This window comes from Lepidochelys kempii, chromosome 18 (assembly GCF_965140285.1).
Source record: "Lepidochelys kempii isolate rLepKem1 chromosome 18, rLepKem1.hap1, whole genome shotgun sequence".
In the NCBI taxonomy this organism is placed as follows: Eukaryota; Metazoa; Chordata; order Testudines; family Cheloniidae; genus Lepidochelys; species Lepidochelys kempii.
In genome coordinates this window covers 3,586,513-3,602,079 of record NC_136397.1, presented here as the reverse complement: position 1 = coordinate 3,602,079, position 15,567 = coordinate 3,586,513, and the positions used below count along the sequence as shown (strand labels likewise).

The following is a 15,567-nucleotide window of genomic DNA, read 5'->3' as shown; positions in this document are numbered from 1 at the left end:
CAATCCCTTTTCCACCCATTCCACGACACACTCTGCGGTGGCCACCAAAACATGGGCCCCGTGCCGCTGGCCTAACAGTGAGTGGGGGCAGAGCCCAGAGCGCCAAAAGGAGTCTCAAAGAGGAGTGATGCCAGCTCACTGCTAGTGGGGCTGGCATCTGCCCCACATAATCCACGCCTGGCCAGTGAGGGTGGTGTCTGCCCTGTGGGCTGGCATCTGCCCCACATAATCCACGTCTGGCCAGTGAGGGTGGTGTCTGCCCTGTGGGCTGGCATCTTCCCCACACCATCAGTACGTGTCCAGCAGGTCCAGCATCTGACTCCCACCACCAGCATCTGCCCAGTGGGGACAGGATCCATCCAGTGGGCTGGCGTCTGTCCCACACCACCCGCATCTGCCCAGTGGGGCCGGCATCTGCCCATCGGCATTGGCGTCTGCCCACTGCCAGTGCCGGGCTGGCCAGCACTTGGCGGCAGGGCTCTCTCTGCCCTCCAGATCTCTTCGCCCCCGTCGCGTCGGTGGGGCTCAGCACTTGAGGAGCTGGGCTGTGTGGCAGAGCGGGGTCAGGGTTTGCGGGGCCGATCCCCCCGGGGCAGCTGGAGCTCTGGGTGGCACCGTGTCTCCCAGCCACAAACGCCGCCCCCCAGGCGCTGTGCTGGAGCCATGGCAGCTCCATGGGGAAGGAGTTCTGCTCTTCCCCACGCCGCCCCCCTTCCTCCTGCCCCTGTTGCTATGGAGAGTGGCTGAGGCCTGCAGCTCCACTGACCTGCCAAGGCTGTTTCCCAGGAGCGGGAGGAGGCAGGGCCAGGCCAGCCCGGCTGGAGCTGCCATTGGCGGCGCCAGGCACGTGAGCCACATTGGAATGCTAATGAATTATGGCATTTTTCTCCCCTGCTCGGCTGTCTGACGGGGAGAGGCAGCAGGAGAGCAGGGCACCGCCAGGCGCCCACTGGTAGGCGACGAGGTGTGGGAGCCAGGGAGCAGCTGCAGCTGCAGGGCCCGGGCGCACTGGCTCAGGCTGAGCTCTGCTGGCTTCAGGCCCCTGGCCTAGGGGAACCCAGCCAGAGCCCACTCCACGCACAAGCACCTTCAGCTTAACCCCTCGGAGGCCAGACTGTCATGGCTGGTGGGAGCAGCGCGTTAAGCTGCTTGGCACATGCCCTGCACACGCGCAGGCGGCAGGTACGTACCGCGGGGCCCTGGCCCCGGCAGCGGGCTTCGCACCTCCCGCTGGCCTTCCAAGAACCGCAGGCTGGGTGCGTGGCTCCAGAGCACGTGACCCAGAGTTGTCTGGGCCCAGGGCGTGAAAGGGAGCAGTGTTCGGTGGGTAGAGAAGGCACCTGGGAGTCAGGACTCGTGGTTCTCATCGCTGAGTCCCTGCCCTGCTCTCTGCCTCAGTTTCTCTGCTTGGGGTGATCATTCTGGCCCAGCTTTGTAAGGCACCTTGAGATGCTTAAATGAAATGCACCAGATAAGTGTAAAAGATGGCTATTACTAGCTCCTTTAAGCAGCCACCAAAGGGACCTGTGAGGTGTCAGTCACCTAATTAAGACAGGACTGTAATTAAAGGCTGAACATAATTATAGTAGGAATGTTTGTGGCACCTTAAAGCAGTGACCTAGGACAGGGGCATGCCTCCTGGAGGGGCGTTTGCTCGCACTCATTCCTCTGGATGAGCATGCTGGCTGATCCCCCATGCCTGTCCCTGTCTGCAAAGGGTTAATTAATACTTAATCTTGTCTCTTGGTGCCCTTTCTCTGCTGCCCTCCCTTCCCCATATGACATGCTGATTAGCTCGGGTCCACAAGGACCATGCCATGGGGACAACCCCGGCTCCGTGGCAGTTGCCGGTGAGGGAAAGGGAACCAGTGCAGCTGGCTGTGACTGTCTGATGGCTCTGCTGAGTGCCCTGTAAAACATTTCACTTTGATCCCCTAGTGCCGCTGATGCAGGCTCAGAGCCGATGGCAGAGGGAATTTTTGTGGCTCCGGGGTTGATAGTTGTTTGTTGCGTCTCCATGTGCTCTTGGTGGAGATAACCCAACCCTGGATTAGGGTGACCAGATGTCCCAATTTTATAGGGACAGTCCCGATTTTAGAGGGGCTTTTTCTTATATAGGCACCTATTACCCCTCCACCCCCGTCCCGATTTTTCACACTTGCCCTCTGGTCACCCTACCCTGGATTCTCTCATGCACTCGCCTTGGCCCAGCAGCTGCCCCGGGTCCTCGGCTGGTGAAACCCTGATGTGGATCCCCAAGGCTTGCGGAGCACAGATCTGCCTTGCTGTACACAGGGGACAGGTCTGCCTGCGGTGCCCCTTGTGTACCAAGAGCAGGCATGGAGCTGTGGTCCCTGGGGATTCCCAGCAAAGTGCTGATAGATTACACAGCTCATTCCTTGAATGGTCCTTCTCCACATGGCTCTTCGCTCCCTGTTCTGCCTGCCACTAGCCCATTGAGGCCGCTTGATGGGTTTGCTTTATGGCAGCCTGTCCAGGCTGGATTGTTTGAGACATTTTTATGGCACAGACCCAGGGGCAATCAGCTGGTGTGTTCATAGCTGACCTTAGACATCTCAAGGGTTCTGCCCCTCCCCCTGCCCTAGGACATGGTGGATTTGTTACAGCTGTTTGCTGTATGAGCTTCTCTGTGACTCCCGGGTGACGGATTCCTTCCTTGGCCTGTAGCATTCTCCACCTGCCTTACCTGATGATTGTATCAGCAGGATGCTCCAGGCCAGCTCTAGGGCATAGCCAGGGTTAGGGCCCTTCCTTCTATGAGTGGATCTGCTTAGAGAAAAACAAAGGAGGAAAGAGAAAAGTAAGTGGCTGGTTTCCTTACAATGCCCGTTCTCTGCCACTCCTCGCTCTGGGTATCTCCATTAACACAGTCATAACTTGGGCTAGGAATGTCACTACTAAGCACAGGCCTGGGCATCCAGTGCTGTGGGATCTGTTCCCAGCCCTGTAATCCCTTCACCCCACGGGGCCCCAGCTTCCATGAAATGAAGTTAGTGACGCTCACCCACATGGCAGCAGGGGCTGTGAGGCTGAATTAATTCATGGCTGGTCCCATAGAACATGGACTGTGCTGTTGTTGTTTCATTCTGTATCGGTTTCTTGCTTCCTGGGACTGGAGGAATGCTGGCCCACCAAAACCAGAACACAACTCTTAGACATAATGCTGGGCAGCGACAGAGAGCAGGATGGGATGTGCCTGCAGCTTGCTGGATGGCTGGCAGTAACAGCTAGAGCCGCCCCGCTTTGAGGACATATTTCCTGTTGTGTACGGCTTTACTTGCGTTCAAGAGAGTAACTGAGGCTCTCATAATCCCCACTTGGTTCTTCACAGCTTGGAAACCTCAGGCCAAATCCTTCTGTCCAGAGCCTCACTGAAATCCGTGGGAGCTTTGCCTGTGAAAGGATTGAGGGATCAAACTTGCACTCATTGGGGCTGATGGCAAAACTCCTATGGACTTTGACATCAACAGAATCTGTTCTGGAGGATCAGGCCCTCGGGGTGTGAGGAGGCAGAGGCGTTGAATGAACCTGTGTTATGCTAGCACCCAGAGGCCGATGTTGACTGAAGGTTCCAAGATCTGGCTTGGATAAGCAAGCTCTTTGGATCGTCTTGGGGCTGAACAGAGGCCAAGTCCAGAGCCTTTCTCCTGGTTTTTCCACTGAGACCTGTAAGCTGAGTTCAAGGAGGTGATTTGCAAAATCCTTTCTGGTTAAAGCTCAGAGCACCAGCCAGACAGCCTGGGATGTGACTGCAGGCAGGACCCCAGTCTGCGAGCTAGGGCAGGCCATTCCCAGCTGAGAGCTCATGTCCCTGCTGGCCAGGCAGTGCCCAAGTTGGTTGACATGCAGGCTCTGTGTAAGGCATGGCCACTCCAGAGTCTCACCTGATTGGTTGGTAGGTTAAGAAGCTAGACTGTGTGTGTCAGCTTTTTACAATAAAGCATCCTGAGTGGACGATAAGCTGACCGGGCTGGTGAGCGCACAGGCCTGCTTGGAACAGAGGGTGGTGTGGAATATGGATATTGGAGCGGGTAGCTCCCTCCTCAGGAAAACGAATATCACCCTCTGGGATAGGCGACGTGCTCCAGGGGAAAGCACAAGGCCAGAGCCATGGTTCGGCCTTACGGTGTGAGCTACAGGGACACCGTGTGTCCGTCTGTCTGCAAGGTGGAAGACGGTTTCTCCATGGCGTCAGTGAGAGTGGTGAATGGGAGGGATGAGTGGCATGGCAAACAAGTGAAGGTTCCCTTAGCTGGCTGTTCTCACCCTTCTAGGGCTTTGTGGGGCTAAGTGTTTCACTTACACAACCTCACCTGGTTGCTAGTGACTCTTAGGGTACGTCCGCACTACAGCACTGCAGCAGTGCCACTGTAGCACTATAGTGTAGACGCTTTCTCCATCGACGGAAGGGGGGTTCCACCAAGGTAGTTAATCCACATCCCTGAGAGGCGGTCACTAGGTTGACGGAAGACTTTTTCCATTGGTCTAAATGCATCTACACCAACCGTTAAGTCAAAGCATGACATTTGTCATAGCCCGGAGTGATGTGGGTAAGTCAGTGTAATTTGTAGGTGTAGACTTGGCCTTATTGCACGGGGAGGAAGGATGGCCCAGTGGTTCAGGCAGAGGCATGGGACTTAGAAGAACCAAGATCAAGTCCTTGCTCCTCTGCGGACTCCTTGTGTGAGTGGGGGCAAGTCATGTAAGCCCTGCTGATTTCAGTGAGAGCTGGGTGCCTCTCTAGGATCTGGGCCATAGCTTCTGGGTGCCTCTGTTCAGCAGCTGTAAAGTGGAGATAATGGCTCTGTGGAGCTGGGCTAGGGAAGGTGCTCAGATAGTCCAGTGGTATGTGCCTTGTAAGTAACATAGAGGGGGATTGTATAGCTAATGCTTTTCATTCGTAGATCTCCAAGTTCATCAATATCATTAGCCCCATTTTACAGATGGATAAACTGAGAGAGAGAGAGAGAGGGAAGGAACATGCCCATGGCTGTACAACCTCTCAGTGGTAGAACTGGTCTCTCAGCTAATGCCCTCGCTCTAGACCATAGAATCATAGAATCATAGAATATCAGGGTTGGAAGGGACCTCAGGAGGTCATCTAGTCCAACCCCCTGCTCAAAGCAGGACCAATCCCCAACTAAATCATCCCAGCCAGGGCTTTGTCAAGCCTGATCTTAAAGATATCTAAGGAAGGAGATTCCACCACCTCCCTAGGTAACGCATTCCAGAGTTTCACCATCCTCCTAGTGAAAAAGTTTTTCCTAATATCCAACCTAAACCTCCCCCACTACAACTTGAGACCATTACTCCTTCTTCTGTCATCAGCTACCACTGAGAACAGTCTAGATCCATCCTCTTTGGAACCCCCTTTCAGGTAGTTGAAAGCAGCTATCAAATCCCCCCTCATTCTTCTCTTCCGCAGACTAAACAATCCTAGTTCCCTCAGCCTCTCCTCAGAAGTCATGTGTTCCAGTCCCCTAATCATTTTTGTTGCCCTCCACTGGACTCTTTCCAATTTTTCCACATCTTCTTGTAGTGTGGGGCCCAAAACTGGACACAGTACTCCAGATGAGGCCTCACCAATGTCGAATAGAGGGGAACGATCACGTCCCTCGATCTGCTGGCAATGTCCCTACTTATACATCCCAAAATGCCCTTGGCCTTCTTGGCAACAAGGGCACACTGTTGACTCATATCCAGCTTCTCGTCCACGGTCACCCCTAGGTCCTTTTCTGCAGAACTGCTGCCGAGCCATTCGGTCCCTAGTCTGTAGCGGTGCATGGGATTCTTCCGTCCTAAGTGCAGGACTCTGCACTTGTCCTTGTTGAACCTCATCAGATTTCTTTTGGCCCAATCCTCTAATTTGTCTAGGGCCCTCTGTATCCTATCTCTACCCTCAAGCGTATCTACCTCTCCTCCCAGGTTAGTGTCATCTGCAAACTTGCTGAGGGTGCAATACACACCATCCTCCAGATCATTAATGAAGATATTGAACAAAACCGGCCCCAGGACCGACCCTTGGGGCACTCCACTTGATACTGGCTGCCAACTAGACATGGGGCCATTGATCACTACCCGTTGAGCCCAACAATCTAGCCTACTTTCTATCTACCTTATAGTCCATTCATCCAGCCCATACTTCTTTAACTTGCTGGCAAGAATACTGTGGGAGACCGTGTCAAAAGCTTTGCTAAAGTCAAGGAACAACACATCCACCACTTTCCCCTCATCCACAGAGCCAGTTATCTCGTCATAGAAGGCAATTAGATTAGTTAGGCATGACTTGCCCTTGGTGAATCCATGCTGGCTGTTCCTGATCACTTTCCTCTCCTCTAAGTGCTTCAGAAGTGATTCCTTGAGGACCTGCTCCATGGTTTTTCCAGGGACTGAGGTGAGGCTGACTGGCCTGTAGTTCCCCGGATCCTCCTTCTTCCCTTTTTTAAAGATGGGCACTACATTAGCCTTTTTCCAGTCGTCCAGGACTTCCCCCAATCGCCATGAGTTTTCAAAGATAATGGCCAATGGCTTTTTGCAATCACATCCACCAACTCCTTTAGCACTCTCGGATGCAGCACATCCGGCCCCATGGACTTGTGCTCATCCAGCTTCTCTAAATAGTCCCGAACCACTTCTTACTCCACAGAGGGCTGGTCACCTCCTCCCCATGCTGTGCTGCCCAGTGCAGTAGTCTGGGAGCTGACCTTGTTCGTGAAGACAGAGGCAAAAAAAGCATTGAGTACATTAGCTTTTTCCACATCCTCTGTCACTAGGTTGCCTCCCTCATTCAGTAAGGAGCCCACACTTTCCTTGACTTCCTTCTTGTTGCTAACATACCTGAACAAACCCTTCTTGTTACTTTTAACATCTCTTGCTAGCTGCAACTCCAGGTGTGATTTGGCCTTCCTGATTTCACTCCTGCATGCCCGACCACACTGAGGGGATGATCTTCCACGGCTAACGCCAACCCAGGAAGGGTTTCTCAGGTTGCTTTCCTAGAAGCTAAATAGTGCTAACAAAAAGCTTATGGTTTGAGTATAAAAATGTAGGGCAGGAAAAGACCCAGAGGAAAGGAGGAAGGGGCTACTAGGCCTGGTTGTGTTGGGGGCCCCTGGCAAAGGAAGGAAGCAGCACCAAAAGGTTGCCACAAAATTCTTTCTCTTATGGTACGTTTGAGTAGCATTCAAAAGGTGGACTGGGGACCCGAGCCTGTGACGTGCTCTGCACCCTTAGCTCCCATTGACTTTGGAGATGAAAGGACATTCAGCACCGTGCAAGTGCTGGGCCCATGCAGCAAATACTGGAATGGGCCATGTGTGGCTGATCATACTATCCAGCTTTTTTATATATATCTGAGTGTAAGTCTATGGCCTGGAATTTCACAATCAGGATGTACCTGGAAAGAGTGAGTAGGCGTGTGACCATCCATGTGTCTGATCTTTGCCATTGTTCCTTTAGGGCTCTGACATTTTCTGAAGCACTAATGAGATTTTGGGCCCTGACATTTTCTGAAGCACTAATGAGATTTTACCTGTGATCTGAATCTTTTTCTGTTGCTTCTAAAGTTTCTTCTCTGAGAAGTGGCAATGAAAGGGAGAGAACTTTATTGAGAAGGCTTTGATAAAATGCAAGAGCGAAATTCAATAGCTGGAGTCTTGGAAAGCTGGCATTTGTGCCTGCTGATGAATACAAACCTGCAGCACTCAAGTAGTGATAATACCTGGCTCTTATCTAGCACTTTTCAGCCCTAGAGCTCAAAGCACCTTAGAGTGCAGGTCAGTATCATTATCTCCACTTTACAGGTCAGTGATGTGACTGACCAAGATCATCCAGCAGCCCAGTAGCAGAGCCAGGAATATAAACCAGGCCTCCTGAATCCCAGCCCAGGGCTCACTGGTTTCCCCCAGGTCTCCAGTGTGGAAATTAGGGCTGGGAACCTCTCTTCTTCCAGAAAAAAGATTGTATATATAAAGTCTGCTGCAGCTTCCACGGTATGCATCCGATGAAGTGAGCTGTAGCTCACGAAAGCTTATGCTCAAATAAATTGGTTAGTCTCTAAGGTGCCACAAGTACTCCTTTTCTTTTTGCGAATACAGACTAACACGGCTGTTACTCTGAAAAAAGATTCTGCAGCTCAGAAGACAAAAACATTGATTGACATGAGTGAGTCAGGACCTCAGTGCACTGTGACCTGTATTGGCTGCCTGCGGGACTCTGGGTGGCTTAGGGTCTCAGGTCAAGAGTAACCTAGTGCCTCACTGGCATTCTGTAATCAGTGGAGGGGTTCCCTTGGAAGGGAGAGGGGGCTGCTGGCACAGTACCCTCTACGTGAGAGCCTCTTCTTCTGAAACCTGGGTGCCAACCTGCTGGAATCTTTGGCTTCTCCTTCCCAGCTGAGAGCTGGGGGAGGCTGCAGTGTGAGGAAGGGGGCATCCTTTTTGGCACAGCTGATTGGTGTGTTTTTGCCATAGGGGTGTGGCTGAATCTGGGTGGGTCTCTGCAGTTGCAATGAGTGGCTGTGAAAGTGCTCAGAGCTGATGTTCTAGCTCTGAGAGCTGTTGGGCAGGGCCTTTTTTTTTTAAACAAATCCAAAGGCTGGAGAAAGACTGGCCCAGTGGCTGGCGCACTAGCCTGAGCTGCTAGGAAGAGGTGAGCTCTAACCCAGACTCCCTGTGTGACCTTGAGTAACTCATTACAGCTCCATGCCTCAGTTTCCCATCTGTGCAATGGGGCTAATAGGCCGAGCTCGCAGGGGTGTTGGAGGATAAATGCATTAAGGGTTGTGAGATGCTGTGACACAGCAGTGATGGTGGCCATGGGAGTACCTGAGAGAGGGGAAATGCAGGATTTCAGCACAGGTCCTGAGATGTGGGCAGTCAGAGCCCTCAGTACCCCAGAGCAACTAAGAAATCACTGGAGGCAAGATTTCTAAAAATGGCCTAAAGTCAGATTCCTGTATCCTTAATCAGGCACCCATTTTCTGCAGTGCTGAGCACCCAGCGACGTCAGTGAGGTTACTCCAGATCCGCCAGTGCATGGAGCTCAGACTCTGGCTTGCTTGAGAGGAACAGCTCCCTGCTTGAGATGTCTGCCTGGTACCAACCTGCTCTCACCCTTTGGGAACTGGGTGAGGAGGACACTGGGCATTGCAAAGGGAGTCTCCAGAGAGGACAGGATCTGGAGTCAGTCAAATGAGCTTAGCTGAAGCCTGTGTCTCTGTTTACTTCACCGCGAGCCACCTGTGCTGAGGGACGGGAGCTTTGTAGTAGGGACTTTCTTCCTGTTTGAGGAGAGCGGGAGGATTGCTCTCACTGATGAGAAGCAAATATATGCGAGATCTCGGCACGTCAGGGAGATGCTAATACATACAGTCAATTCCTGCTTCTTCCTTTGTGTGGCTGGGGCTAAGAAACCAAAGCCCTGTGCTGCATTTACCACAAGCCTATCCATCTTCTCCTGCCTGTCTCATGGCTCTCCGTCCTCTCTCTGCCCCTAAAACAGACCTGTCAGGGGAACGACCCCCATCCAACTCACATTGGGGAATGGGAAAATGCAAAATATCCCTCCAGAAACCTCACCCCCTTTGCCAAAATCCAGCCCCTCCCCCATCTCCTAGCTTGTTGCCCCCCCCCCCATGAGCATGGGCTATTGGAAAAGAAAAAACATGTTGGAAAGAGAGTGAGTGCCCAGGGCACAGCCAGTGGCCCCTGGGCATGGCCTGGGGGAGCCTGCCATGCTCTCCATGGTGCCCAGGCACCCCAAAGTCCTCTCCTGGGCTCTCCATGGTACAGCTGGCCAGCAGCAGTCTCCAGGGTGCTGTCCATGGTACACAGGTCTGGTCAGTGGTGCCCTGCAGTGCTGTCCGTGGTACACGTACAGGCTGCGCCGTGGGCCTTAGTTACATGTCAGGCCACGTGTGACTCCTGACTGTGAATGGCCCTTCCCATGGCACCATCCATGGGACATCAGTGCGGCCCCTGGTGCTCTCCAGAGCGTGCGGTGCCCTGCAGCACTCTCACTGCACAGAGACAAGCCACCGGGCTTTTTGTGGTATAGACGTGGAGCCCACAGGGGTCTCCTATGGCGAGATCCAGGCTGTGGGGTGCTGCCGTGTTCTGCTTGCTGCTCTCCAAGGGTGAGGGTGCAGCCCACGGTGCTCTCAGGGGATATACGTGTGTTCTCCATGGTACATGGTGCAGTGCCGGTCTCTCTGGTGTCTCTCCTGGCCTCACCTACCATCACTTCGGGAAATAAGGGGCTCTCAGTGTTTCTGCTGGAAGGCACTGACTTTGGGAGACATTAATGCCTGGGGGGCTTCTCATTATTCCTCCATAAGTGTCTGACAGGGGAGAACGTCTGTGGTGGTGCAGCCGTGTCGGCCCAGGACATTAGTGAGACAAGGTGGAGGAGGCCATATCTTTTATTGGACCTGCTTCTGTTAGAGAGAGAAACAAGCTGGGGAGCTGCACAGAGCTCTGCTCCGGGGCAGGGTGAGGCTGTATCGGGCTCCGAGGCCGAAATCCTTAGCAACCTAGAATTTGCGTCACTAGGCACAACAGTGCAGAACTGTCACTGGCCCAGGTCCATGGGTAGAGCTTTTCCGCGCATCAGGAACAGGCAGTCTGGGCTTCCTACCCGGTGAGGCTCCAGGTCCCGTTGTTCGTGCCAGGAACAGGAGCACGTGAATGTGCTTAATCTGGGAGCGGCACATTCTGGGCTGTGTATCAGTAAAACAGTTCCAAGGGCTGCTGCGCCTTTGAACCTTCTAGGTGTGAGCACCCCCAGAGGTACCAGACGGCAGCGATTTTCTCACGGAGACTAGTGCGCCCCAGACACTTTGATCTCCCTGCCCTTGTCTCTCCTTTCCTTTTATCATTCCGTCCCCACTTTTTATCTAGCTTCCCCAGTGGGGCCAGCTCTGCAAGCCTCTCCCAAAGTTGTAACAGGAAGGGTCTCTCGTCTCCATGCCAGGACAGGTAGGAAGGTGCTTGACTAGATTTTGCCCTCCGTTCCTCTTACCCTGGGCCTAGATCCCCAAAGGTACCTAAGCATCTAACTCTCACTGGCATCAATGGGAGTTAGGAGCCTAAATACCTTTGGGGATCTGGGCCCTGCTGCCTTAGGCAGACCCATCAAATGAACTGCACATGCTGCAAGGTGCGGGCAGAGGCCAGCACTGGGAGCTAGGATGTGGGCCTGGCCCCCCCCACTGACACTGCTGTGGGTTCGGCGTAACCTCACCAGTGTTGCCCAGGCTGGTGTCAGTCTGGTGCAAAGAGGCACTCAGGCAGGTCGCAGATGTGGCTGTTTGCTCAGCACTGTCTTCCCCATTCAAGGAGGATAGAGAGGATCTTACATTTGATGGGAGGGTGCCTAAGGGCTTTCTGAACCATGCTGCTTGTACCAAGCTCTGTGCAGCCTGGGAATCAGCCAGAAGAGCCAGGCAGCCCCTCTGGGGGGACTGGGGAACTGCAACACTGCACAGCACTTCAGGGAATGAAGCGAGGAAGAACCTCGACCCCGTTGCAATGGCAGGGAGAGAGTTAGGTCAGAAGCGGGTTGTAAAGGGGCCACCAAATGAAATTAATGGGTAGCAAGTTTAAAACAAATAAAAGGAAGTTCTTCACTCAGCGCACAGTCAACCTGTGGAACTCCTTGCCTGAGGAGGTTGTGAAGGCTAGGACTATAACAGGGTTTAAAAGAGAACTGGATAAATTCATGGAGGTTAAGTCTATTAATGGCTATTAGCCAGGATGGGTAAGGAATGGTGTCGCTAGCCTCTGTTTGTCAGAGGGTGGAGACGGATGGCAGGAGAGAGATCACTTGATCATTACCTGTTAGGTTCACTCCTTGTAGGGCACCTGGCACTGGCCACGGTCAGTAGACAGGATACTGGGCTGGATGGACCTTTGTTCTGACCCAGTATGGCCATTCTTATGTTTTTCTTATGTTAGGTTTGAATTCTGCCAGGGCATTGGGGTGGCATCTTGCCTCTTGCAGACAGTGCCCAGGAATCTTTGCCATCACTGTGTGTATATTTAATAACATCTGCCACACACCCAACCCATCTCTCCCATCCGTGGAGTGCAGTCCAAGCACCCTGCATATAATGCTGCCTCTTGTTGCTCTGTTCTTAGCAATGCTCCCATAGTCTGCTTCATGCCTGCAGCTCCTGCACTAGACTCCTTTCCAGCAGCCCTGGCCCTGCAGTTCCAGCCCCCAAGGGGGCTTGTTGTTCCATGGTGCATGACGGGGGACGCCATCAGCCCAAAGTCTCCATCCTGTTGAGATCAGGCGCCAAATTAGGCAAGTGTTTTGGTAGTCCTGGTGCAAGTGGGATGGCATCTTAATGGCATGGAGGGCATCACATGGTGACAGTACCTCTGTATGTGTCACCGCAGCACACACGAGGCAGCTCAGCCCCCCAGTACTGGTATTTTAGAGGTGGGGGCAGCAGAGGGAAGTGACTGCCCCAGGGTCACACAGGGAGTCAGTGTCAGATATAGACTCCCCTGACACTCAGTCCCCTGCTCTAATCACTAGGCCACATTGCCACCCTTTCATAATTCAGGATCTCATTAGCACGAGGAGAAGAGATTTGGCCATTCTGGTATCTGCTTCCTAGCCCAACAGCCCCTCCTGCAGCAAAACCCAGTGGTGTGACCTCAGGCCTGCTACCCGCTCTGTGGTTACCAAGTGGGGCCTGTTCCCAGTAGGACAACACTGCTGTCACTGTACTGCCCTTAGCATCACGGGGGCAGGGGCAGCTGTTATTCTTGTCAGGTGATTTTCTGTTACTCAGACTGCAGTGCAGTGACCTGGATCCCCCTCCCCTCCCCAGCCCACAACCACCACGGAGCCTGTGCAGCAGAGGGAGGACCCTCCCCCCCACCCCAGGAAGAAACATCAGCTCTTTTAATCACAGATTCATAGAATATCAGGGCTGGAAGGGACCTCAGGAGGCCATCTAGTCCAACCCCCTGTTCAAAGCAGGACCAATCCCCAACTAAATCATCCCAGCCAGGGCTTTGTCAAGCCTGACCTTAAAAACCTCTAAGGAAGGAGATTCCACCACCTCCCTAGGTAACGCATTCCAGTGCTTCACCACCCTCCTAGTGAAAAAGTTTTTCCTAATATCCAACCTAAACCTCCCCCACTGCAACTTGAGACCATTACTCCTTGTTCTGTCATCAGCTACCACTGAGAACAGTCTAGATCCATCCTCTTTGGAACTCTTTTAATCTACTATTAGGCTCCCATTTGCACAGCACCAGCTCCCCAAGGCTTAATCTGCCCCAGTCCCTGCAGAGCCATTGTACAGGGCAAGCAGCTCAGGCAGATGAGGGAGGGAGGGAGCCTAGAAATCTCTGACATTCCTGCATGTGTGTCACTTTCCCCTCCCCCAGCGCAGCTGGCTGAGCCCCTCCTCACACCCAGCCTGCCTCGAGTGCTGGTCCAGTCCTGGCCTTTCCAGCTGCCCTGCAGTCTGACCTGTTCTCATGCCTCTCCTGGAGGCCTGGCTCTCCCGGTGCCCCCAGATTGGTACCAGGGATCGGTGCAGCACCCACTCAGCGATGGAGTGATGCAGGCAGGCTGGGCCCGGCTCTTGGCTCGGCCATGCCGGGATTACTGTGCTGATAGAGAGGGGAATTGCACCCGCTGCACCCTGCCGGGGCCTGGTCACTATTCTTAGGGCTTGTCCGAGGGGGGAGAGAATCAAAGTCCCTGGGGGCCTGATTCTCACTTCTCTAGAGCCCTTCTGTGCTGCACTGATAGGGGCCTAGGAGTGTTTGTGACTCTAAGTGACTGCCACTCAGTGGCCCCTTGGCCTGCCAGAGCAGGATAAATGAGGATTCAGGCCATTGGCCTGACTTCTCATTCTGTGTATCCCAAAAGCACCTGCTGACCCCTGCTGAGGTTGGGGCCCCATTGAGCTGGGCGCCACCCACGCCCCTAGTGAGAGACAGTCCCTGTGCTAAAGATCCCCCCTCAATAGAACAGACAGACCAGCAGTGTGGGAAATGGGCAGAGAGGAGCAGGCCTGACCCACAGTCACCAGGGATCTGGTGGCGAAGACAGGACTAGAGCCAGAGGGAAGATCTTCAGCCTTGCTCTGGCCCCTGCGTTCTACACCAGCCGGCCACAGTGGGGCAAAGGGGTTGTTGCAGCCATGTCTGGCTGGGGAGGGCTCTTCCAGTGCAGGACCTGTGGCTCGCAGCTGTCAGGCTGCCCTCTGTGGCCTGTCCCAGGCTGTGGCGGAGGGCTGTGTAGGGTGAAACTGGGGCAGGAGGGATGCCCTAGAGATGGGGCTATGGCACACAGCACTGTGGGGATGCCCAGCAGCCCACTGGGCAGCCCCAGGGCAGCTGCTGTAACTTAGGCCCCAGGACTGTCTGAGTGACATCGGCAGTTCGGCCTGCCCCTACCGCAGCCCAGGACTGGGAGGACACAGGGGCAGTACAAAGACACCTTACATCCCTCGCCTTGGATGGCACCATCGGCCCGGGTCCCCCCAATCGGCGTCCTGTGTCCTGCCCACTAGGCCACAGCCAGCACCTCATGAGGGCAGGCCCCAATGAGAGAAAGCAATGGAAACGTCAACGGCTGAGCAAGTGGGAGGAGAACTCAGAGGGCGAGGGTCCCAGAGGGCTACACCAAGATCTGAAGGGACAAATGGGGAATGGCCAGATCCAATCTCTGATTCCAGGGGCAGGGGGTGGTTCATCGCAGCAAAGCACTTCTCTCTGGGAGTGTGAGAGGCGGCCCTGACACAGGGACACGTCCGGTGGATGGCGCCCGGGTGCTCTCTCAACTTCACAGGTGACCCCAGAGCGTGACAGCTTTCAGTGGGTTCCTGGGCCCCATGCTGAGCCCCGCCTGGCATGATCACCGTGGGACACACGTTTACGTGGAGGGCATGCAGGCCCAGATGCGGATGTGTAGCTGTCTAGGGCTTTGAGTGAACGAGGCACAAACCAACCTCAACCTTCTCTCAGTCCCTGAACAACCAGGGCTCACAAGTCCTGTCCCACAGCACTATCCTCACCTCTGGCTGCTGGCCCTCTTGGGGCAGGGGGAGATTGACCCAGTCACTTGCTCCCCACTTCTGCCTGTGCACGCAGTGACTGTAGCAGTGTGATCTGGGGGCTCCCAAGCCTCCTGCAATGGGATCTGCAGCCAGAGCAGGGGGAGCCGCTGTCTGACCACACACAGCTGTGAGAGGATGGGGGGAGATGTGACTAAGCTCAGGGGTGCTCAGATCTAAGGGGTTGGTTTGCTGCAGCTGAGAAAAGGGGCCCAGGAGGAGGTTTGGCTCTGGAACAGCCTCCCTGGTCGGGGCTATCTCGCTCCACAGAGACCTCACTTCAGCCTTACCTCAGTCCCTGGAAAAATCGTGGAGCAGGTCCTCAAGGAATCACTTCTGAAGCACTGAGAGGAGAGGAAAGTGATCAGGAACAGTCAGCATGGATTCACCAAAGGCAAGTCATACCTGACTAATCTAATTGCCTTCTATGACAAGAGAACTGGCTCTGGATGAGGGGAAAG

General features: G+C 54.1%; 1 protein-coding gene across 4 annotated transcripts in view; it reads left to right on the top strand.

Moving 5' to 3' along the window:
• Positions 1-892: 892 nt before the first annotated feature.
• The window catches only part of PHC2 (polyhomeotic homolog 2), a 141,114-nt gene continuing 126,439 nt past the window's right edge, over positions 893-15,567 (top strand). For 3 of the 4 annotated variants that reach the window (XM_073317239.2, XM_073317238.2, XM_073317237.2), the window contains exon 1: positions 893-1,182. The gene's annotated coding sequence lies outside the window, so the exon portion shown is untranslated. The remainder of the gene's footprint in view (positions 1,183-15,567) is intronic. The other variant, XM_073317240.2, reaches the window with a different exon arrangement.